Below are 25,601 nucleotides of genomic sequence, written 5' to 3'. Positions count from 1 at the left end.
CTTTTATTAGTTTCAGGTATACAAAACAATGTAATAGACATTTCACCCCTCACAAAGTGATAAGCCCCTCCCCCAATCTATTGCCCCTCTGACATCATATATATCTATTACAATTTCATTGAGTCTATTCTCTATGCTGTACTCCATATCCCGTGATTATATATATATATATATAAAATTACAGTTGACATATAATATTATTCAGTTTCAGCTTCAAGTGTACAGTGCAGTGGTCAGGCATCTACACAATCCATGAAATGGTCTCCCTAATGAGACATGTGCCAAGACTTGGAAACATGAAATGCCCATTGGTAGATGACTGGATTAAGAAACTGTGGTAGGGGCGGATGCGTGGCTCAGTTGGTTAGAGCATGGGCTCTCAACCACAAGGTTGCTGGTTCGACTCCTGCAAGGGATGATGGGTTGCGCCCCCTGCAACTAGCAACAGCAACTGGACCTGGAGCTGAGCTGCACCCTCCACAACTAAGATTGAAAGCACAACAACTTAACTTGGATGGAGCTGATGAGTCCTGGGAAAAACACACTACAGTTCCCCAATAAAAAGTCCTAGAAATACACATCCTCCCCAATAAAGTCCTTTTTCCCCTTCCCCAATAAAATCTTTTTAAAAACCCCACAAAAACTGTGGTACATTTATGCAATGAAGTATTACTCGGCTATAAAGAAGAATGAAATCCTACCATTTGCAATGATATGGACGGACCTAGAGAACATTATGCTAAGTGAAATAAGTCAGTCAGAGAAAGACAAATACCATAAGACCTCATTTACATGTGGAAACTAAAGAACTGAATAAATGAGCAAAGTAAACAGAAATAGTCTCAGAAATATAGAGGAAAAACTGATGGTTGCTAGATGGGACGGGGGTGGGGATGAGGGAGAAGGGGACGGAGATTAGAAAGCACAAATTGGCAACTGCAATATTGCCATGGGGCTAGAAAAGACAGTTTGGGGAATATAGTAAATTTTGAATTCGTGTAGTCCTCCCACTTTGTTCTTTTTCAGAATTGTTTTGGCTATTCTAGGTCCTTTGCACTTCCATATGATTTTAGGTTTAGCTTGTCAATTTCTACAACAAAGCCTTCTGGGATTTTCTTAGGGATTTCACTGGATCTATAGGTCCATTTTAGGAGAATTGCCATCTTAACAATATTGAGTCTCATGAATTTGACTTTTTTCTCCATTTATTATGTCTTTTAAAATTTCTCAGCAATGTTTTAAGTTTTTAGGGGAACAGGACTTTTTATTGGGGAATAGTGTGTACTTCCAGGACTTTTTTCCAAGTCAAGTTGTTGTCCTTTCAATCTTAGTTGTGGAGGGCACAGCTCAGCTCCAGTTGCCGTTGCTAGTTCCAGGGGGCACAGCCCACCATCCCTTGTGGGAGTCGAACTGGCAATCTTGTGGTTGAGAGGACGCGCTCCAACCAACTGGGCCATCCGGGAGGCAGCTCAGCTCAAAGTGCCATGTTCAATCTTAGTTGCAGGGGGCGGAGCCCACCATCCATTGCGGGATTCGAGGAATTGAACTGGCAACCTTGTGGTTGAGAGCCCACTGGCCCATGAGGGAATCAAACTGGCAGCCTTCGGAGTTAGGAGCATGGAGCTCTAACCACCTGAGCCACCGGGCCGGCCCCAATGTTTTAAGTTTTTAGTGCACATATCTTGAATTTCTCTTGTTAAATTTATCCCTAAAGATTTTATGCTTTTGGATACAATTGTCAGTGCATTGTTTCCTTAACTTTACTTTTGGATTATTCATTGCTAGTATACAGAACTGCAATTGATTTTGTATGTTGATCCTGAAACCTTCCTTAAATCACTTATAAGTTGTAGTACTTTAGTACTTTTTTTCAACACATTATTTAGGATGGGATTTTCTATATATAAGATCATGTTGTCTATGAATAAAGCCAGTTTTACCTCTTCCTTTCCAGGATGCATGCCTTGAATCCTCCATCTCCTGGGGTGTTTGTTTGTTTGTTTGTTTTTCTGATTGTCCTGGCTAACACCTCCACTACAATGTAGAATAGATGAATAGAAATGGCAAGAGCAGATATCCTTGCCTTGTTCCTGAAACTAATGAAACTAACTTTTCCTTCACATCAAATAAGAAGCTCTATGCAAAAATATTTTTTGATAATGCTTGAATGATAGCAAGAGGTTACTTAAAAATATATTTTTCAGGGGGTGGCTGGTTAGCTCAGTTGGTTAGAGTGCGGTGCTGGTAGCACCAAGGTTGCCAGTTTGATCCCTGCATGGGCCACTGTGAGCTGCACCCTCCTTAATACATATATATAAGCTTTTTCAATTTTTATGTTGGTGTTATATAAATGATTTAAAGAATTGTGTATTAGCTGGCTTTTGTCACATACCAAACAGCCTAGTGACTTACAATAAACATTACATTATTTCTCATGATTCTGTAGGCCAGCTGGGAGGCTGTGGTGTGGGCCTGCTCAGCTGGGACTGGGGGGTACAGGATGGCCTTGCTCGCATATCTGGCAGTTGGCAGGCTGGTAGCTCTAAGAGGGGCTACTGCTGTCTTGCCTCTGGCAGGCTGGCTGAGGCTTAGGTTTCCCAAGAGCAGTATATGTAAGCTCGACTCAAGCCTCTGCTTGAATCACATTTACTACTGTCCTGTGGGCCAAAGAAAGCCCTAAGGCCAGCTTAGCTTCAGGGGTGTAGAAATAGACTCAACCTCTCAATGGGAAGAACTGTAAAGTCACCTGGAACAGGGACACGGATACAGAGAATTATGGAGAATTAGGACCAAGAAAACCACAGGATCATGTCAATGGATGTTGAAAAGGCATTTGACAAAATCTACACCATTTTGTGATGAAAACAGTCAACAAACTAGGAATAGAAGTGAATTTCCTCAACCTGATAAGGGCATTTACAAAAAAGCAAAAACAAACAAACAAACAAACCCCAAAACTATAGTTAACATCAATTTAGCTAACAGCTAAAAGAACTTTGAAAAGGAGAAATAAAGTTAGAGGAATCACACGACTCAATTTTTAGAATTACAGTAAATCTACAGTACTCAAGACAGTGTGGTATTGGCAAAGGAACAGACACATAGATCAATGGAGCAGAATAGAGAGTTCAGAAATGGATTTACACAAATACCAACATTTGATTTTTTACAAAGTTGCAAAAAAAAATTCACTGGAGGCAGGATAGTCTTCAACAAATGGTGTTGGAACAATTGGGCATCCATATGCAAAGAAATGAATCTTGACAGAAACCTCACACTTTATACAAAAATTAACTAAAAGAGGATAATAGATCTATACGTCAAACATAAAACTATCAAACTTTTAAGACTTAAATGTAAGACCTGAAACCATAAAACTCCTAGAAGAAAACACAGGCAGTAAATTTTTTAACATCACTCTTAGCAACTTCTTTTTGGATATATCTCCTCAGGCAAGGGCAACAAAAGAAAAAATAAACAAATGGGACTACATCAAACTAAAAATGTTTTTACACAGTGAAGGAAACCATCGACAAAATGAAAAGACAACCTACTGAATGGGAGAAGATAATCAGAAATGATACATCCGATAAGGGGTTAAATACCCAAAATATATAAGTAACTCATACAAATTAACACCAAAAAAATCCAATTAAAAAAAAAATGGGCAGAGGACCTGAACAGACATTTCTCCAAAGAGGACATACACATGGCCAACAGACATATGAAAAGACGCGCAACATCACTAATCATCAGAGAAATACAAATTAAAACCACAATGAGATATCACCTCACACTGGTCAGAATGGCTATTATCAACAAATCAACAAATAACAGTTATTGTTGAGGATGTAGAAAAAAGGGAACCCTTGTGCACTGTTGGTGTGATTGCAAATTGGTGCAGTCACTCTGGAAAACTGCATGGAGATTTGTCAAAAATTTAAAAATAGAGCTGCCATGTGATCCAGCAATTCCACTTCTAGGTATTTATCCAAAGAAATCCAACACTAATTTGAAAAGATATATGTAACCTTATGTTCATTGCAGCATTATTTACAATAGCCAAGATATGGAAGCAACCTAGGTGTCCACTGATAGATAAAGGAATAAAGAAGATGTGGTATATACCGGGGGTGTCAAAAAAATGTATACATTTTAAGCGCTGTTAACACTTTTGTCAACGTTGCTCAAGCAGTAGTTTTGCTGTAATCAGAAATGTCTGGACGCTGATGGTAACCACTTTGAGCACCTCTTGTAATTGCAGAAGTCAAACGTGACTTGTATTCATCTTTTGTTATCTGTATATATTAATAATACAGTGTTTTTCCTTTCTTAAAATGTATATATACTTATTGGCACCCTCTGTCTATAATGAAATATTATTCAGCAATAAAAATGAAATCTTGCCATTTACAACAACATGGATGGATCTAGAGGGTATTATACCAAGTGAAATAAGTCAGACAGAAAAAAACAAATACCATATGGTTTAACTTATGGAATCTAAAAAAACAAATGAATAAATAAAACAAAACAGAAACTGACCCATAGATATAGAGAACAAGCTGATCATTGCCAAAGGGGAGTGGGGTGGAGGGATGGGAATAAAATAAGAAAAGAAACAGAAGTTAATTCTAGTATATTTCTTGCACACTAGAGTCTGTACACTGAGATTCATTCCCAGAAAAAAAATAGATCAAATTTGCAAGAATAAGGGTCAAGGTGATATCTCACTTCTCTTTTGATTGGGTGGAGAAAGTAAGAGCTGTTTGTTTATTGATTTTCCTCTGATAGATTCAGTCCCCAGAACAGTGCCTGGCACACAGTAGACAATCAACCCTTGTTGCATGACTGGAGTCATATCTTCAAAAATATCTTTAAATCTAGATCTATGTCAGTACCTAGTTAACCTTCAAGAATGAGGACAAAATATAGTTATGATCAGACAAATAAGGGATTCAATGATCAATGCCCAGAGACCCTAGGTGAAAAATATACTAAAGGATGGATCCAACTAACAGAAAAATAACAAAAGAAAGTAATTGGATTCAAAGGACAAAAGTAAGCAAAGAAATTGGTATAGAATACTGGTATACACAAATAAACATTAACTATCAAAAAAGATAATAATTACATAGTTTACACTTTTGATAAGCTAGAAATTAAATTACCAAAAATATTAACATGAGAGATGGGAGGAAGAAGAGTGTCATGTGGTGACAACGAATCTGTTCTTGTTAAAGTGATACATTGAGCTCTTAAAAAGAAGACGACAGAGATATTGATCCAGTTTAGTTATTGGTAGGAAAATATAGTTTCAGTTTGTTAAGAATTCTATATGAACATTAAAATAGGAAAAGAAAATGTAATATCCAAGCCATTGAGGGAAAAAAGGGACTAAAAGCCCATAAATCAATCCAGGAAGTGAAACAAATGTACATATATTTGATATTTTGTTATAAAAATATTTACATCTATCTATGGGTAGATTAAAATTTGAGTTTCTACTATTAGGTTTGTACAAATGTAATTGCGGTTTTTGCAATTATTTTTTTTAAACTTTTCAATTTAAGTGTGTTTTTCCAGGACCCATCAGCTCCAAGTCAAGTAGTTGTTTCAGTCTAGTTGTGGAGGGCGCAGCTCACAGTGGCCCTTGTGGGGATCGAACTGGCAACCTTGTTGTTAAGAGCACCACGCTCTAACTAAGATAAGACAACCTGCTGCTCCTGCAATTATTTTTAACCTTTTAAACCACAATTACTTTTGCACCAACCTAACACTATTTAAATTAAATCATATTGCTTATTAAATTAAGGAGTCATTAGGTCTGAGGAATAGGATTAGCCTGTTTAGACTTCCATTTTTTGGATAATTTTTGGAATAAAAACATGTAATGATCATAACATGACTAATGCGGAAATATTATATATAAAACTGTATAGAAAACAATTCCACTTTTATGTGAAATATAAATATTATATATACATAAAATGAAATGCACCTAAATTTTTATACATGTAATTTTATGAGGGATAAAAGTAAATAAGTTTATTTATCATTTAAAATTTTTCTAAACTTTGCAAAAGAATATATTAGCTTTTCAATCAGAATAAACAGTAGTTTTTAAAAAATCTATAAAAACATAAATAGCAGGCACTTTGAGAATAACTGTATGGAATATTGTTATAATTTGAGGGTAAGTAATGAATTGAGGGACTGGAACACTGTATATGATGTGATCTTAATTGTGTAAAAGGAAAAATGTATACTGTATTATTGTTTGTAATTATGCACACATATACTTAAATATTATCTTACAAGATGAGTGATGAGTGTTATATGGATTGTACTGATGAACGCTGGGCATTCTGTATCCATGCTCATATATTAGATGTAATTGAATGATTGTAAATAGATATAGGCTGAAATTATGCAAATCAATTCGATAATATTGGATATATTTCTAGAAAGTTGGGTTAAGATTTGAAATATTTATTTTGTTACTGTATTTCTGAATTTTTCACTATAATCAAGTATTACATTTTTATTTTAAAATTATAAAATATATATTCACAAGTTATTGTTACTGGAAAACTGCATATAACAGTACATAGAGAAGTGAAAAAGTATGATCCAAAATGATGAATACAAGGGAACCCAATTTTATAAAAATACATTTATGTAAATATAAACATGAACATTTAGAAATACATAAATGTAAAGTACAGAAATGAGACATTGCTAGGATGTTGGGTTTATGTTGCCATTTATTTCTACAACATAGTTCTTTCTTTTCTTCAAAACTTGCAAAAAGCATGGATGACTTTTCTAAAGGTTAGAGAAAACACTATTGTGAGATGATGCCCTCCTCCAGGCCTTTAGCTTCCAGGATTTCCTGACAACACGGGAAATTTGCAGGACCTAATGTGGAGTTAACTAGTGCGGACTCACAAAGCCTAGGTAAAGTAGAAATGGAATTCCAGAAATGATGTGTAAGTTTGCAGTTTAGACCTCAGATTGATTTCTGATTCGAAGAAGAAAGGCAAGTGCAGCAGTAGTGAGCAGGTTTCCCCGTAAACCAGGCAGCAGGCAGCCAGCTTTCCAGAAGGATAGGTGGCATTGTTTTCAGACCCGAAGGGTGGAAGAAAAGGGCATGTAGATGGGGGTGGGGTGAGGGAGTATAGGCTTCTTGGCATTTCTGGAGCAACACTGTCCCCAAGAGGAACCTCTGACAAAGCATCAAGCCATGTGGGAGAACAGGATGAACCTGCAATACCAAAAAGAAAGGAAGGCTTTGTTAGAGTGGAAAGTCCAGGAGTCCTGAGAAAAGGCTCCTGAAGACAAAGCTGAAGATGGTCCCGCTGATTAGAGATGGGACAATTCGAGCATCAACAAGGATTATAATTTCAATGGCTCGAACCCCATTGAATATAAACATGCTTAAAATCCACAAGTTCACAACGACACAAATAAAGGTGGCTCATTAGTCACCTTTGGAAGATGCTTGGAAAACAACTCTTTATACTGAAAACTGGTAAATACAGGGAAAGAATCAAGCATGTAACCTGTTTTTCTTATACTAGCCAAAAAGTTGGCTAGGGGAAATTCTCCTTTATAGATATATCAGGGCTAATGAATGAAGAAGGAATTAGAGATCAGAACATTCTATTTTGTAATCCCTTGTGAATAAATGGATCTAGGCACTGCTTATCAATGACTGATGGCATCACAAAGAGAGAGAGGACCTACAGTATGTGCCTAATTATGGAGGCACGGGGCATCCTTATGAATATATATATTCAAGGTAATGTGAAGGCTGAGTGATATTTAACAATATTTAGGAATTATTAGTTTTTAGCTGAGAAAATGTTATTGGGGTTAGATTTTCTAAAGAGTCCTTATCTTTCGGGAACACATACTGACATTTTCTACATGAAATAATATGATGTCTGGGATTTGCTTCACAATATCTGAGGGTCCACTATGGGTGGGGTGGGATATAGATGAAATAAGATTAGCCACGAGTCCATAACAGTTGGAGCTGGGTGATGGGTACGGAATGTTCATTTTGCTGCTTTCTAGACTTTTGTGTATGTTTCTCATTTGCCAAAATAAAACTAAAATTTGATTACTGGAATTATGCTTTTTACAAGTACAGTGCCCTTAATCGAGGGCTAGCGTTAAACATACACAACATACTACTTTAATTATATAATGTGTATACACAGATCTTGCATGAAATATGACTCGATGACGTTTTAGAGGTCCTAGTTTCATACAATCCTGAGTCATGTCACCAGTGGGAGCCAATTCCCAAAGCCATGGCACCCACTTACTGTTAAGGAAACAGCAGTTCAAAACACAGTCAGAGGTTCTCAACTTGCCCTGAACCATTTCATAGTTAATTGCACATGTAGGAAATTCAGGTTTTAACCACTTGTGAGAAATGAAGTTTCTATCCTCACTCAGCAGTGTTAGCTGTTAGCGTTACTTAAAACCCTTCAATGACTCCCTGCCAAATAGAAGACACACTCCTTCCTGTAACCTGTAAGCCTACCTACTTCTCCAGTCTCATCCCTCATCAAGTCTGTCTTGTACTATACACTCTGACAACAACTATAATCACAGTAGCCAACACTTACTGAGTGCTTACTATGTGCCAGTCACTCAGTGTTTTAAATACTCTCCACATATTAGTCCATTCATCCTCACAACAATCCATGAGGTAGGTACTATCATCCCCATTTTACAGATGAAGTAACTGAGGCACAGAGTGGTTGAATAACTTGCTCAGAGTCACACAGGAAATAAACAGCAGAACCAAGATTTGAACCCAGGCTATCTGGCTCCAGAAGCTCTTTTCAGTTCTCCCAGAAATGACATAGAATTCTAGGTCACCCATTTGCCCACACCCCATATTTGGCCTGGAATTGTAGGCAAAAACTTACTCATTTTTTTTTTAAAGACATTGCGTGTAAGTCCCCTTCTCTCTGTAGCAGTTCTGGTTCTCCCTTAGGTAGACAAGACTTCATGACTTCCCTCTCTTTTTGTTTTCTAAAACAAAAGTAAACTAACAAAAAATTTAAGACATTATGGTTAGCAGAGTGGGCCAAAGTCAGGCTCTCAATATAGTTTTGCCTCCATAAAATTATATTTCTACTCTGGAAAATTTCAAACATATAGAAAAGTAGAGAGAATAATATAATAAATCTCCATGCATTTATTATCCCATTTCAACAGTTATCAATTCACAACCAATTTTGTTTCCTCTATAGTCTCCACCTACTTCCCCCTCCCTACTGGATTATTCTGAAGCAAACCCAGATAGCATATCATTTCACCCATAAATATTTCAAGATGTGGCTCTAAACTATAACTCTTTTGAACAAGTTAGCCATACATCATTATCGTATCTCAAAAATTCAACAATAATTCTTTAGTATCAATTAGCTAGTCAGTTACTCTCTCTGTTTATTCTCCAGCTTTCAGAATAATGTTCTGGTTTACCAGCATCCTCCAAAGGTGGCCAATTACATTTTTTAGCATCATTATGATCTCATGGGTAGTTCAGGTATTTCAATCCATTGCAGTTATTCTTTTTGATGCTCAAATCACTCCATCTTCGGCCAGTGAGGGCCTTTTACGCTTGGTTGATGTGACCCCAGTAATCTTCCATAACTTCCTTACTTTAGGGTATACAAGACTTTTAAAATAGAATATAATTATATCACATAATAATTATTATATTTACATGGTTTCAAATACAACAATAATATGGTATATTCAGATCTAGCTTCTCTCCCTGTCTCCACCCCTTTCTTCCCTCCCTCCCTCTTCCCATAGGAAACCATTTTATCTTCCCTTTTTGACTTAAAAAACAAACAGCTATTTATATATTTTTAAATTTTATCCTTCCATTAAAAATATGTAGTTAGCTACTTTTTATATTTAAAAAATAACTTCCTAGCAATGGAATTCTTGGATCAAAACATGTATAAATCGAAAACTTTGATAAATATTGCCAAACTTCCTCCAAAACTCTTGTTTAATTTTATACTTCCACCTACTGTATATTATCACATTTCCTTATACCCTTGTCTACACTGGATATTAGAAAACATAAATTTTTATCAATCTGAAAAGTGAAAATAATATTTCATTGTTTGGTTAGACTTTCTTATGAATGAAGTTGAGCATATTTTCACATATTAATTGGCTATTTATCTTTCTTTTTTGTGAACTTTCTATTTATGTCTTTTGTCTGTTTTCTATCCATTTTTTGTCTTTTCTTATTGATTTATAAATTAAAGAAATTAGCCCTTTCCTTTGGGTTCTGGACCCAATTCCATTGTGGGGAGGGAGGGTTTCCTCACACATCAAACAAGCGATTCATTGACACAAGCTGGTTGTCCCACAATTCAACTCAATTCTGACACTATCTACGGAGAGATCGCATCCGATTCCACAGGTTTAAGGGCTCAGACCAAGACTGCCCCGCCTGCCAACTTCAGACACCAATTACCAGACCAGGTTATCAGCAATGTTTCTGATCGACTGGCTATAAATTGGAGATTCCCACAACCCCCAACCTGGGTTTGATTAATTTGTTAAAGTGGCTCACAGAACTTAGAGAAACATCACTTACTAGATTACCTCTTTATTGTAAAATGATATAACACAGGTACAGCCAGATGGAAGAGATAGGGCAAGATATGGGAAAAGGGCAGAGGCTCCATGCTCTGAGTGCACCGCTCTCCCCAAATTTCCTCGTGTTTACCAAATCGGAAACTCTCCAAACCCCATCCTTTTTGGGGGGAATTTTATGGAGGCTTCATTACAGAGGCATGACTAATGAAATCATTGGCCTTTGGTGATTGAACTCAATCTCTCTAGCCCCTCTCCCATCTCCGGAGGCCAAGGGGTGGGAAAGTTCCAAGTCTCTAATCACTTGGTTGGTTTCCCCTGGCAACCAACCCCCAGCCTTAGAGATTTCCAAAATCACTTCCTTTACATAACAAGAGATACCTTTATCACTCCATCACTCAGGAAATTCCAAGGGTTTCGGTAACTGTGAGCCAGGAACTGTGGACAAAGACCAAATATAAATGTGTAAGAGAAATATAAATCACAATACTACACCCTTTGTCTCTCAAGTATTGAAAATATTTCCCACAGTTTATCATTTTCCTATTGATTTTGTTTTGGGTATATTTAGGAACTTTTCAACTATATCTTGTAAATTCTATCTTAAACTACGGTTTTGCTCTGAGATCAGATTTAGCTATATCTTATACATTTTGATACGCAACATTTGCATTACAGAAAGATTTTTTCAATATTATTACTCTAGATGGTCTGCAAATTTTGGTTTATTTATACATTGATGTAAGAGTAGCTTAGTAGAGATATTAAAAATTTTTCTAAGCTATTGGAGTTTTGAGATTTTTGTTTTTGTTTAAAAGAAATCATCAAATATATGGTGATGGAAGGAGAACTGACTCTGGGTGGTGAACACACAATGGGATTTATAGATGATATGATACAGAATTGTACACCTGAAATCTATGTAATTTTACTAACAATTGTCACCCCAATAAATTAAAAAAAAAAGAAATCAAAGTTTATTGCATTATGGTCAGAGAATATGGTGTGTATCCATTCTTCTTTTTTGAATTTATTGAACTTTTGTGTCCTACGATAAGGGTCAATGATTATTAATGTTCCATAGTCACCGACAAGATGTATTCATGGATAAGAAAATAAGCTTGCTAGAGCTTTATTAATTATACTGTTTTGCTGTGTCTACTAGGTCTATCCTAGGCTGACAAAGGTTAAGTTAAAATCTGCTGCTGTTGTGTTCCCATTATCTATTTCTCTCATTTCCTGGAGGTTATACTTTTTGCATCTTGCCATTTTATTATTTAGTACATTCAGATTTATGACAGTTATAGCGTTGTTATGAACTGTTCCCTTTAGCACTGTAAGTGCTCGTGGAGTCATTCTGGATCTCCAGTGTTAAACTTTAAACAATGTCATACTTAGCTTTCTGGCCATGACATGTTTTCAGTTAGTATTCATTTGTGCACTCCTTTTCTTTAGGCTTCCAAGAATCCAACTACTGCAAATATAATAACGTTATTAGTGCTGGAGGTTTGTTACAAGGATTCATGAGACTATGGTAAGATCGGGAATATTCTTTTTTTTTTTCTTTTTCTTTTTTTTTTTTTTTTGCTAATAATAGATGACATTTATTGATGTGATAGCATTACAAAAACTGATTGAGGCATATGCCATTAGTATCATTCCTACTTCACAGATAAGATAATCTTATCCTTGAGGTAAGACGCAGAGATGTTTACCTGACAAAACAAGAAGATCCAGAATTTGAACCTAGAACAATGTAACCACAAAATCCCAGATGTTAAACACCTGCACTTCAGGAATATTCTTATCGGTTTATCATCCACCCAGTGATTTGGAATTCCATCACTTCCAAAGCTGATGGCTTAGAGCAGCCCCAGAATAACAGCATCAGTGGGAAATCATCCACATTCATATGGCCCTTAGTTCAGTCCTCTGTTCCCTGACCATTTATATTTAATGCTGGTTGTCTTTTTTTCCAGCACTAACTGAGCCAGACATCATGAAAAAGGACTTTAATTACATTAAATTGTTCAATCTATTGAACAATTTGGTGAGACTATTATCATCATCATAACTTTTACAGATGATGAAACCAAGACTTAGAGCATTAATTTCACCAAGGGTAAACATTCATTTAAAACAGTCTTCAAATAGTTATTAAATAGCTGCATAGGTCATGCCAATAAGAGTTTCGGATCCAGAAGTCAAATCCAGCTTGAACTTCAAATTGTCCAAAGCCCATTGACTCAACTGATGTCCACCATGCCTCCCTCTCATGTCACTTCCCAAAGAGAGGCTTTGATCACAGCCACACAATATGGTGCCTCTATTGGCATGGGTTATTAGTCTGTTTCCATGTACGGCTGCCTCCTGCTAACCCTTCAACTTCTGGTCTTGTCAGCTGGGGCCCAGACAGGTTAATTAGCATGTTTTTAGGTAGACAGGGAGGTCCATGGTGGAATTAACAAAAGATAGCCATATTCTGAAACTCCAGGTTTTGAAATCACTCCTTCGCTCCAAGACAAAATGTAACAAGGCCTTGAGGTTAATTATAAAATTACTTTTGGCCTGACAAACAGATCTGATAGATAAGAATAGGTTATTTTGCTAATCCCTTCAGGATGGGCTAACAGAACAAACCTGGTAGACAAATTCCATTAAAAGGCGCCAGCTGGGGCGGCCGGATGGCTCAGTTGGTTAGATCACGAGCTCCGAACAACAGGATTGCCGGTTCAATTCCCACATGGGCCAGTGAGCTGCGCCCTCCATAACTAGATTGAAGACAACAAACTGCCGCTGAGCTTCTGGAGAGGCGGCCGGATGGCTCAGTTGGTTAGAGTGCAAGCCCTTAACAACAATGTTGCTGTCATGCAGGGTGTCATGCGGGGGTCTCTGGTCCTGCTCCCCACATAAGAACGCAGGACATGGTGAGACCAAAAAGGAACACCCACGGAGCCATAGATAGGGGAGTCATACCACTATAGTCTCGCTGGCGGCTGGGTTGGAGACACAGGAAGCAGGAGCCACACTATCCGCAACCTGCTGTCCACTTCTCTCTGCCAACCAACCTCACTTGCCAGCTGCAATCCACAGTGCTAGCTGCAATCTGCGCTTGCTAGCTCAGCCATCATCTTCTTGCTAGCCCAGCCATCATCTTCTTGCTAGCCCCCATTTTTCTGCTAGCATAGCCACGGCAGTTATATTAGTGGCCAATGGCTCACTGGTTACAGCTGACGGCCAACTAGCCACAGCTGGTGGCCATCCAATCACAGTTAATGACCATTTACTACCCGAGTGAGCACCTTTCCACGTGAGGCCGAGAGCCTGGAAACTGCACTCCTGGCTCTGTGCCCACAGTTGCAGGTTTAATTCCCGCATGGGATGGTGGGCTGCACCCCCTGCAACTAAGATTGAAAACAGCGACTGGACTTGGAGTTGAGCTGCGCCCTCCACAATTAGATTGAAGGACAATGACTTGGAGCTGATGAGCCCTGGAGAAACACATTGTTCCCCAATATTCTCCAATAAAAAAAAAAATAAATACCTTAAAAAAAAAAAGGCACCAGCTCTCCTGCCCCAACCAAGCAAGGGAAGGTATAAAAGTAAGAGCTTTTGCCTCAGTCACGGGGCACCCCCATTTGGGACCCCCTCCCGCTCGGGAGATCTGACACTTTGCTTTCAATAAACTATCTTCTTTTTAAAACTCTTTGCCTCTCCCTGGTCCATGTTTCCATTCTTCGGCTTCACGAGACACAATCCCGGCACTCACTCACTCACAAGTCCCCTACATCATTTGGGGACTCAGAGAGAAATAGTCCTACATCAGGGCCAAGGTGGCAGGAAGGTTCTTAATCAACGGGGAAAGAACCATTTTAATCTGGACCACAAGCACCAAATGGGACCTCCTGCTTCCCAGGAAGCAATGTAATTGGCAGCCATTTCAAGACTTCCAGAATCTGGTATAGAGCTTGTGCAGGAAAGAGTTAACAGCAGGCCTGAGACTTGTCCTTAGAAAGGTCTGCTTGCAAGGTTGGCCCTTGGTTAGTGTTATGGACTGAATTGTAGCCCCTTCCCCAAAAGTATATGTTAAAGCCCTAACCCTCCAAAGTGACTATATTTGAGGATGGGGACTTTAAGGGGGAAATTAAGGTTAAATAAGGTCATAAGGGTGGGGCCCTAATCTAATACCGTGTTTCCCCAAAAATAAGACCTAACCGAAAAATAAACCCTAGCATGATTTTTCAGGATGACTCCCCCTGAACATAAGTGTGGGGACAGAGCCCCAGAAAGTAGTTTACAGGCTCTCGGCCTCACATGGAAGGGTGCTGGCTCGGGTGGTGGATGGCCGTCGGCTGTGGCTGACTGGCCGTCGGCTGTGGCCGGTTAGCCGATTGGCCGCTGGTATAACTGCTGCGGCTACGGAGGAGAGCCGAGGACTGCCGAGGATTGCCGAGGACTGCCGAGGATTGCCGAGGATTGCCGAGGAGCCGAGGAGAGCAGAAGAGAGTAGAAGAACAGAGTCGAGGTGAGTGGAGGAGAGTCGTCGGTCAGTCGGTTGGCGGAAAGGTGGACGGCAGGTCGCGCGTCCGGTGGGCCCAGCCTCCAGTGAGACCATAGTGGTATGACTCCCCTACCTATGGCTCCGTGGGTGTTCCTTTTTGGCCTCACCATGTCGTGCGTTCTTGTGTGGGGAGCGGGAGCAGAGACCCCGCAGGCCGCCCTGCCTGACAAATGGTGCAGCGAGCAGGGACTCCGGCATGACAATAAGCCCTAACGTGTCTTTTGGAGCAAAACTTAATATAAGTCCTGGTCTTATTTTCGGGGAAGCACAGTAGGACTTGTCCTTGTAAGAGGAAGAGACCCCACAGATCTCTTTCTGTCCATGAATGCACAGAAGGAAGGCCACGTGAGGACACAGTGAGAAGGCAGCCATCTATAAACCAGGGAGTCCTCACCAGAAACCAATCCTAGTGGTATTTGATCCTGGATTTCTAGCCTCCAGAACTGTGAGAAAACAAATTTCTGCCGTTTAAACCACCCAATCTGTGGTATCTTGTATGACAGCCTGAGCTAATACAGCTGGCATCTGGGAACCCAGATTTTGCGAGGGTTCCCACCGCTCTCTAAATGATGAGTGGCTCACTGTACCTAAACTTTATACAAACACTGTGGTTTATGCTGAACACCTGCTTTCCTTCTGGCACTCTAGGACTTTGGTACACGCTAGCCAAAGCGTGCCTATGTGACCGGCCCCCGATACATCTTGGACTCTTTGGCTCAGTCAAGTTTCCCCGTAGACAATATTTTAAATGTGTTGCCACAGTTCATTGCTGGAGGAATTAAGTGTGTCCTGTATGAAACGTCATAGAAGCTTCTTCCTGGTTCCCTCCAGACTTTGCCTGTGTGCCTTTTCCCTTTGCTGATTCTGTTTTGTGTCCTTTCACTGTAATAAATCACAGCTGTATGACTACATGGAATCCTGTGAGTCCTCCAAACAAGTCATCAAATCTGGGGGTGGTCTTGGGGACACCCAACCCAGAGCCTCTCCTACAGAGTACCATGCCTTCATTCTAAAGCCACTCTGTTCATTGCTTTACTGTCCGTATTGCTGCCAGCAACTCGGGGCAGGGTCCTTGCCTTAATCACCATTGTATTCCCAGCGCCTGGCACAGAAGAGGCTCTCAGTAAATGTCTGCTGAGATTTTTTTCTTGTCTTAAAATAACAGAAATTTATTCTCTAACAGTTCTAGAGGCTAGAAGTCTGAAACGAAGCTGTTGGAAGGGCCATACTCCCTCTGAAACCTATAGGGGAGGATCCTCTCTTGCCTCTTCCAGCCTCTGGTGGTTGCCAACAATCCTTGGTGGTCCATAGCTTGCAGACACATAACTCTAACTTCTGCCTCCACGGTTACATGGCATTCTCCCTGTGTGTGTCTCTGTCTCTTTTCATAAGGATACCAGTGAGTGAATGTGGGGACAGAGCCCCAGAAAGCAGTTTCCAGGCTCTCGGCCTCACATAGAAAGGTGCTGGCTCAGGTAGTAAAGGGCCATCAACTGTGATTGGATGGCCATCAGCTGTGGCTAGTTAGCCGTCAGCTGTAACCAATGAGCCATTGGCCACTAATATAACTGCTTGAGGCTATGCTAGCAGAAAAAATGGGGGCTAGCAAGAAGATGGTGGCTGGGCTGGCAAGCGCGGATTGCAGTTAGGATGGCGGGTTGCTGACAGTGTGGATCCAGCCTCCATTGAGACTATAGTGCCGCCAGCGAGAATATAGTAGTATGACTCCCCTACCTATGGCTTCGTGGGTGTTCCTTTTTGGCCTCACCATATCCTGCGTTCTCATGTGGGGAGCGGGAGCAGAGACCCCGCATGACTCCCTGCATTACAGTGGATATAGGGCCTACCCTAATCTTCTATGACCTCACCTTAACTTACATCTTAATTAGATCTGCAAAGACCTGATTTCCAAATAAGGTCACATTCACAGGTACCAGGGGTTTGGACTTAAATATGTCTTTTGGGGGGAACATAATTCAACCCACAACAGTCTGTTTCAGATGTATCAAGATGCCTCATTGTTCAATGATTATTGACAATAACTTCTAATTTTCACTGAGCACTTACTATGCTGCTGGCACTGTGCTAAGTATTTTATATGCATTATCTCATGTGATTGTCTCTCTACAATATAGACACTATTATTATCCTCATGTTACTCTAGAGGAAACAGGCCCAGAGAGGTGAAGCAACTTGCCCGGTATTTCATGGCAGATTATAATCTCCAGAAATGGTCACAGCAATATTTCAGGTCCCACGTGCCTTTCCAGAAACTTGTTGCTCCCCATGAAGAAGCAGAATATATTTTTTCTCCATCTGAACTTGGGGAGGACCTTGTGACCGTCTCAATGAATAGGATTTGGGAGAAGAGACGCTACATCACTTCCAAAACTAGGTCAGGAAAGGTGATGCAACTTCCACCTCTCTCTTTCAGGATGCTTGGCCTTGGAACCCAGCGACCATGCTGTGAGGAAGCGTGGAGATGCCCACATAGAGACGAACTGAGGCCCAGGCTACAACCACCATTAGTCACCACACACGAATGAGGGAGCCTTTAGATAATCAAGCCCCTGGCCTTTGATCTTCCATCTGAGGCCCCAGATATGGAGGGGCAGAGACAAGCCATCATTGCTGACACATTCTGTCTGAATTCCAGACCTATATCATACAACCGTGAAGTTCAGGTGTAGTTCGACTTTAGACAAGGCTGGATCCAAGGGCTCGGATAATAATACCACCAACATTCAGAATGCCCACATGCCTCAGCTTTGCCTTCTCTGTGTTGTCTTCATTTTCCAGCTCTTCTTGGGCTTCCCTGGCAACCTCTGGTTCTCCATAGCAAGTGATTTTTTTAAATTAAAATTTATTGGGGTGACAATTATTAGTAAAGTTACATAGCTTTCAGGTGTACAGTTCTGTAATATATCATCTATATATCACATTGTGTGTTCATCACCCAGAGTCAGTTCTCTTTCCATCACCATATATTTGATCCCTTATCAAGTGATGTTTTTGAGATTCATTTACATTATAGCATACATTAACACTTCATTCCTTTTTATGGCTGAATACTATTCCATCATAGGGATAGAGCACATTTTATTTATGTATTCATCAGTTGAAGCACCTCCTTAAATTTTGCGCTCTAGATGCTATGTTCATCTCATCCTAGCCCTGGGAGGTGATTCCAAGGAGCAGTAAAGCCTACAGTGGGTATTCCTGATGATGGGCAGGTGGCTCTCCTCCAATCCCTGATGCAGGGACCCTAGCTCCTGACATCTCTTGGCTCCACCTTCTCCACCAACCTGCATAAGAGCTCTGCTGAGTCTTTAAGTGAGTCAGTGGAAAGCAACCGCTGTACAAAAACATACACAACCACTTAGCCAGATTAGCTGGGAGTAAAACAAGAATAAACTCTTTGCAAGTTTTATTATACTTTTTTAATTATAGTTTTTAAATGCAATTCATATTTTAAATATATCCAATTACTCATGGTTACTGAGAATTATTGAATAGTTCTTTGGGGGGGCTTTTAAAATGACACAGACTTGTAATTAGTCCAATTTCTATACATATGGTAGCCGTTGACAAACTTAAACAAGATCTTTCCACTTCAGAAGGCTAAATATAGTCCCCATGTTTTCATCACTTCACCCCACCCTTGAACTGGAGACCTGATTTTTTAAGTTTTACTGAACAGTTTTAACCAATAGTGTTTGTACTAGTTATCTTTTGTTGTATAACAAGTTATCCCCAAAACTTCGTGGCTTGAAACCACAAACATTTATTATCTTACACATTTTTGGAGGGCCAGGAGTCCAGGAGCGCCTTAGTTGGGTGGTTCTGGCTCCAGCTCTCGCACAAGTGGCGACTAGGAGGGTGTTTGGGGCTGTTGTCTCACCTGAAGCCTCATTTGGGTAGGAGGGTCTGCTTCCAAGCTTACGGACACGGCTGTTGGCAGGAAGCCTTGGCTCCTCACCACATGGGCCCCTCCATAGGGCTGCTTGATATGTCCTCACGACATGGCAGCTGGCTTTCCCCAGAGCACGTGGTCTAAGAGAGAGGTGTGGGGGGGAAGAGGGAGGAAGAGAGGGGAGGAGAGACAGAGACAGAGACAGAGAGAGAAAGCTTTGTTGTCTTTTATGAGCCAGTCTTGGCAGTTACACACTGTCACATCCCTAAATTCTGTTCATTAGAAGTGAGTCACTAAGTCTAGCCCACTCTCATGGGGAGGGGAATTAAGCACCATCTTTTAAATGGAGGAAGATCAAAGAATTCACAGACATATTCTAAACCCAGCACACTATTACAAGATAACAGTTCTTGAATAAGTTCCTAATGAAAGATGATATGGAACTTAGTATACCTTGCCCCAAGCTACAAGCAGTTCAAGTAGGAACCCTGCTCCGGCGCTGAACTGCAGGGGGCCGCATGCTTTGGTGTGCCTTCCTCAATGTGGTCTAAAACTCCCTCTGGTGGCCGGAACTGGCTGGGGCCAGAAGTGATCCCCACTTCTCCTTTTTGATGTTCTCTCTTACCCTCTGTCCTGTGTATGGGGTCAGACAGATCCCCTGATGAACTCTGGTACTTGTACATATGGGGCTGTCCCGGGGCTCCATGGCTAGCTCCAGGGGGGTGACCTGGCAAGTGGATTGCTCCCACTGGCTGGTGTGGCTTTCTTTCACAGGATCTCATGAGACGGGAATCAGTATGGTGGTGACATGCTGATTTTGAGTGACTCATTCATGTCGTTTACAGGCCATTTTCAAAGCCCTAGGTCTGAACAAGCCACTGCCAACCTTTGGCTTTACGCCGCATGTGTGGACTGTGTATCAGCTCTCACCTGTCAGTATTCCAACTGTGGGGCCTCGTCTAGTCTAGAGCACCCAAAGGTGGCAGAGGTGGTGACAGGCGCCTTTACCCTGTCTGTCCCTCTGCTGCTGGCAGCTAGGAGTCATTTCCTTCACAGGCTCTGCACCATGTATTAGGGGGTCCTCTGGTCCATGGCTACCTGCTCCAACGACTTTCGTGACTATCGCTTCACACCTCCAATGGGCTCACTTGGCTCATCCACGTGGTGACATCATGCTCCCCCAGGTCCGTCTCAAGCTATGCCAGATGAATAATGGACACTCTCTGTACAAATGGGACTTCTCTTCTTACTTTGCCTTGGGCCCCTTGCTTTCCTCCCCACTGGTGGTATGTGGAAGGCAGGGATGCACTCACACTCGAAATAGATCTCATTCTAGGAATGCAGTGATTATTATTGAAAGAGTTCAAGAGAATACACAGTTACAAGATGTGTTTTTCTATATTTATGCTATAAAATTCCAAACAGGAAATTTCACATGACCAGAAAATAAAGTATTTTTCACATTTTCCTGCATACGTTGCATAAGGCTTGCTTGCTTTCGTGGTCCTTATCACCTTATCAACAAAGCACCATAACAACTTCTGAAGGAGGAGTCATTAGAAGCCAGTATTTATTGGCAGCCCAATGGATGATACAGTGTTACAAGTAAGACATAACCAGCATTAAAGAAATGGTATTAGGGACCTATAGAGGCAAGAAGATCTATATTTTCCCAGTACAAACAGGTTCTAAAGAGCCACGGCATTCTGAGTAACAATGGTGTTGCTACCTTCTTGAGGTGGGAGATAAAATTAGCCAGAAATGGCACATCTGACAATAAAGAACATAAGGAGATGGTTCCTGGACCTGAACAGGAAGAGATGGAGCCTGGACAACTACGAGGATTCCGTAAGTGCATTGATTGGACAGTAAACAAATACACAAGTACTACTCTGCACTGTTCTAAATGTGCATCAATAAATCACAACAGCTCCTATGGACCCATGATTCTGTAAAATATATATTTTTTAAAGATTTTATTGGGGAAGGGGAACAGGACTTTATTGGGGAATAGTGTGTACTTCCAGTACTTTTTTCCAACTCAAGTTGTTGTCCTTTCAGTCTTAGCTGTGGAGGGCACAGCTCAGCTCCAGGTCCAGTTGCGGTTGCTAGCTGCAGGGGGTGCAGTCCACCATCCCTTGCGGGAGTCGAACCAGCATCTTGTGGTAGAGAAGATATACTCCAACCAACTGAGCCATCCAGGAGCTCAGTGGCAGCTCAGCTCAAGGTGCCGTGTTCAATCTTAGTTGCAGGGGGCGGAGCCCACCATCCCTTGTGCGACTCGAGGAGTTGAACCAGCAACCTTGTGGTTGAGAGCCCACTGGACTATGTGGGAATGGAACCGGCAGCCTTCGGAGTTAGGAGCATGGAGCTCCAACTGCCTGAGCCACCGGGCCGACCCTGTAAAATATTTTTTAATTCAAATTGTTTATATAGACACAGGTCTTGAAAAAATGTTTGTCTAGGACCCCACACACCTAGAGGCAGTGTGGCAGGCAGCCTCTAAGACAGTCCCGCATGATCCCACTTGCTGGTATTCATGCCCTTGTGTAATCCTCTCCCCTTGAGTGTGGCCTGGGTGTACTGACTCACTTCTAACAAATAGAATATGGCAGAAATGATGGGATATCACCTCTGAGGTTAGTTTATAAAAAGACTGCAGCTTCCAACATAGACTTGCATTCCGCACTCCCCTCTCAATTGGAACCCAGACAATAAGTAAAGAAATACAGGCTATCCTGTTGGAAAGGCCACATGTAAAAGAGGCTCTGGAGGATGAGAGGGCCCATGGAGGAGAACTGAAACGCCTCAGCCAGCAGCCAGCACCAACCACCAGCCATGTGAGTGGCTTTCTTGGCAGTGGACCCTGCAGCTCCAGTCTAGCCTTCAGATGACTATAGCCCCACATGCAACCTCATGAGAAACCCTGAGCCACAACTATCCAGCTAAGCTGCACACAGATTCCAGACCAACAGAAACTGTGAGATAATAAATGTTTGTGGTTTTAAGCCATTCCAGGAAAATTTTTTTAGACAAAATGTCTTTAAGATCAATGATTAAGGCTATTTTCAAAGAAGCCAGTAAATACCACATCTGATCTACAAAAAAGAATAATTGTTTTACGAAGAAAAAAATCTTGAGATACAATATATAATAATTCTAAGACATAGTATACACAATATACCAAGATTAGCAAGTAAAGAGATTCTGTATGTTCTGGAGCAGGTTCTGAACATCTGTATTTTGATAAAACTTTATGGGTAAGTCTGATGTGTATTGAGAAACACTGGCCTAGAAGATGCTAGATTTAAATTAAAGAAGTAAGGTTGTGACCAAGTAAACATTTACAATAATAACTGAGATTGTGGCTGATAATTCTATACTGCTGTTGTCTTATATCACCAGGGAAAGTACCACCAGGACTGACAAATATAGTAAAACTCAACAGAAATATTTCATAAGAGTTTTGGTCAGTGTTTCCTTTAAGTTTCAACATACCGGGGGTGCCAAAAAAATGTATACACATTTTAAGAGATGTCAACACTTTGGTCAGTGTTGCTCAACCAGTTTACCATAATCAGAAGTATCTGGACGCTGATGGTAACCACTTTGAGCACCTCTTCTAATTGCAGAAGTCAAACGTAACTTGTATTCATCTTTTGTTATCGGTATAGATTGAGTATTACAATTTTAATACAGTTTTTTCCTTTCTTAAAATGTGTACACATTTTTTTGGCACCCTCTGTACTATGAAAAGCAAGGGCACAAATCTCCAGTGACTTCCCATAAAGCATACATTTCTAAAATATTTATGTTAGGGCCGGCCCAGTGGCTGAGGCGGTTAGAGCTCCATGCTCCTAACTCCGAAGGCTGCCGGTTCGATTCCCACATGGGCCAGTGGGCTCTCAACCACAAGGTTGCCGGTTCAATTCCTCGAGTCCCGCAAGGGATGGTGGGCAGCACCCCCTGCAACTAAGATTGAACACGGCACCTTGAGCTGAGCTGCCTCCCGGATGGCTCAGTTGGTTGGAGCGTGTCCTCTCAACCACAAGGTTGCTGGTTCAACTCCTCGAGTCCCACAAGGGATGGTGGGCTGTGCCCCCTGCAACTAGCAATGGCAACTGGACCTGGAGCTGAGCTGTGCCCTCCACAACTGAGATTGAAAGGACAACAACTTGAGTTGGAAAAAAGGCCTGGAAGTACACACTGTTCCCCAATAAAATCCTGTTCCCCTTCCCCAATAAAATCTTTTTTAAAAAAATTAAGAACATAATAAAGTCCATATAAAGCACAGAAAATTTTTCTGGAAAAACAGAGTCTTTGCTGTCTAGGCAGATTAGAGAGGAAGTAAAAAATAACCATTCATGCTGTGGGCGGTGGCAATAAACAGTAAACCAAGGAGATGAGCACACAAGTCCATCAAAATTGAACAAACTGTGATAGGAACACACCACACAGCTTCTTCCAAGACTCACATATTAGAGACCAAGGCTAATGAAATTCACTTTCCAAGTTTTGTCCTTCATTATTCTCTTTCATATTCTGGGACAAATTGGCACTTAACTTGAGGACAGATGTCAGAGGGCCCAGAAGGCCAGAACTAATTTCATAATAATACTAAGACATTAGTTATGTTAAACACACAATGCATTTATCATTGCTATCATCAAATGAATTCACAAATATTTAAAATTTTTCGGTCTTAATTTCTAACCTGGCAAATATCAAAAGCTACCATTCACATAAATCAAAGCACTTTGGGGTTTTCAGTAAGTCCTAAGACTGTCAAAGGGGGGCGGGGGACCAAAACGTTTGTGAAACACTGCTTTTACTTTAGTACCTTGTAAAACAAAAGTACATGCACAGTTGTATATCTCTGTCACTACTGCTTCTCAGTGTAGTTGCAACCACTTATATTAATTGTAACTTTTTACTAAAGTAACTAACTTCTGTTTCACAGAGGAAAAGGGGTAGATAATCGTGAATTGCCTTACCTTAATTATATGAACCTGGATTCTTTAAAAGTCTCTAAGTTCGTTTCTGAGAGAAGAGTCTTTTCAAGTATAGCACACTTAAAGTATTCAAAGTTTAGACAAACAGACACAGAGAGCTTAAATCTTCAGTTCATTGTTAGCCCTCAGTCAAGAGCTGCAAGATGTGCCCATTAACAAACCAGCTGCCTTTTGGTCTCTTGCCCAACATTTCATTCATTCATTCATTCATTCATTCATTCATTCATTCATTCATTCACAGAGCTCACCAAATAGATCATAAAACCAAAACCCCAATCCTTGCTACCACCGATGGGCAATAACTTGGCTGCAAACAAACCAAAAATGAACATTTAACACAGCTGGATAGGCAGTATGGCCTGGTGTCGTGCGGGGAGGCCTGCGGGGTCTCAGCTCCCGCTCCCCACATAAGAACGCAGGACATGGTGAGGCCAAAAAGGAACACCCACGGAGCCATAGGTAGGGGAGTCATACCACTATATTCTCACTGGAGGCTGGATTCACACGATGTGCGACCTGCTGCCTGCTTTTCTGCCAACCAACCAACTCCCACTCCCCAGCGCAGTCACGGCAGTTATATCAGTGGCCAATTGACTAACAGGTACAGCTGACAGCCATCTACTACCTGAGCCAGCACCTTTCCACGTGAGGCCGAGAGCCTGGAAACTGCACTCTTGGCTCTGTCCCCACACCTGGCCTCAGCTATTTTCCCTTATTTGACCCATGTGAGGAGCAGGGTGAGCTGCAGCAGTAACATTTCCTTTTTCCTGCACTTTTGTTCTTGCCTGCTGCTAGAATAGCCCGTCTAAAACTCCACACGTCTCTCTTTGCACTCCTACCAAGAACCCACTGTGGCTCCCTCCTTCCTGTTACCATATGAATCCAGTTGATTATTTCCTCAGTTTCCACACCAGCCTGCCGTCTGTCTCAATATGCATTGAGACCATGGCTCTCACTGTGTTACAATCATCACAAGCGAGGCCAGGCGTGACGACTCTGAATCACTGGATGGATTCTCGGGGTCATTGGGAATGTCGGTTTCCTGAGGACAGATGTTCTCCTTGTTTTGTTCACTATTACATCCTGGCACAGTGCCTGGCACACTGTAAAGATTCAGTCAATATATGTCAGAAGAATAAATGAAATGACTCCCAAACGTTTAAGTGAGTCTGAGGTGACAGGCTCAGGACCACGGATTGAATAAAGGAAGAACTAGGATTTTATCTGGGTCCCCAGTTACTTACCAAGTGGTATCTGTTTCTTTTCATAGCCCCTTTCCTCATGCCTTTCTTGGCACTACCCAGAACCTTTTCAAGGAAGCACTCGTTGTGTAGCTGTCAGCTCCACAGCAGGGGGCCTCAGCTTTGGAGAGCCACCTCCCTGAGGTCATGCCCTGCCTGGGCCAACCCACATGAGACTGAGCTGGGCAGCAGTACAAAGCCTGGTATTTTCTCCCAACAGGGAGTGTTCT

At 41.2% G+C, this 25,601-nt stretch overlaps 1 long non-coding RNA gene across 4 annotated transcripts in view; it reads right to left on the bottom strand.

Annotated features, from left to right (window-relative positions):
- LOC109436076 (uncharacterized) overlaps positions 1–25,601 on the bottom strand; it is a 34,681-nt gene extending 9,080 nt beyond the window's left edge. Inside the window, exons 1-6 of one of the 4 annotated variants that reach the window (XR_016019927.1) lie at positions 25,375–25,597; positions 19,107–19,258; positions 11,026–11,082; positions 9,535–9,703; positions 8,949–9,070; positions 6,658–7,267 (exon numbers count right to left, since the gene is read on the bottom strand). This is a non-coding gene — a long non-coding RNA (uncharacterized LOC109436076). Of the gene's footprint in view, positions 1–6,657; positions 7,268–8,948; positions 9,704–11,025; positions 11,083–19,106; positions 19,259–25,374 lie in introns of those variants that run through there. The other 3 variants (XR_016019925.1, XR_002136047.3, XR_016019926.1) reach the window with 3 other exon arrangements.

Source organism: Rhinolophus sinicus, chromosome 18 (assembly GCF_057876585.1).
Source record: "Rhinolophus sinicus isolate RSI-liver-muscle chromosome 18, RSI-T2T, whole genome shotgun sequence".
NCBI classification, from domain to species: Eukaryota; Metazoa; Chordata; class Mammalia; order Chiroptera; family Rhinolophidae; genus Rhinolophus; species Rhinolophus sinicus.
The sequence above is the reverse complement of the archived record's forward strand: the minus strand, read 5'-3'. Positions and strand labels throughout refer to the sequence as shown.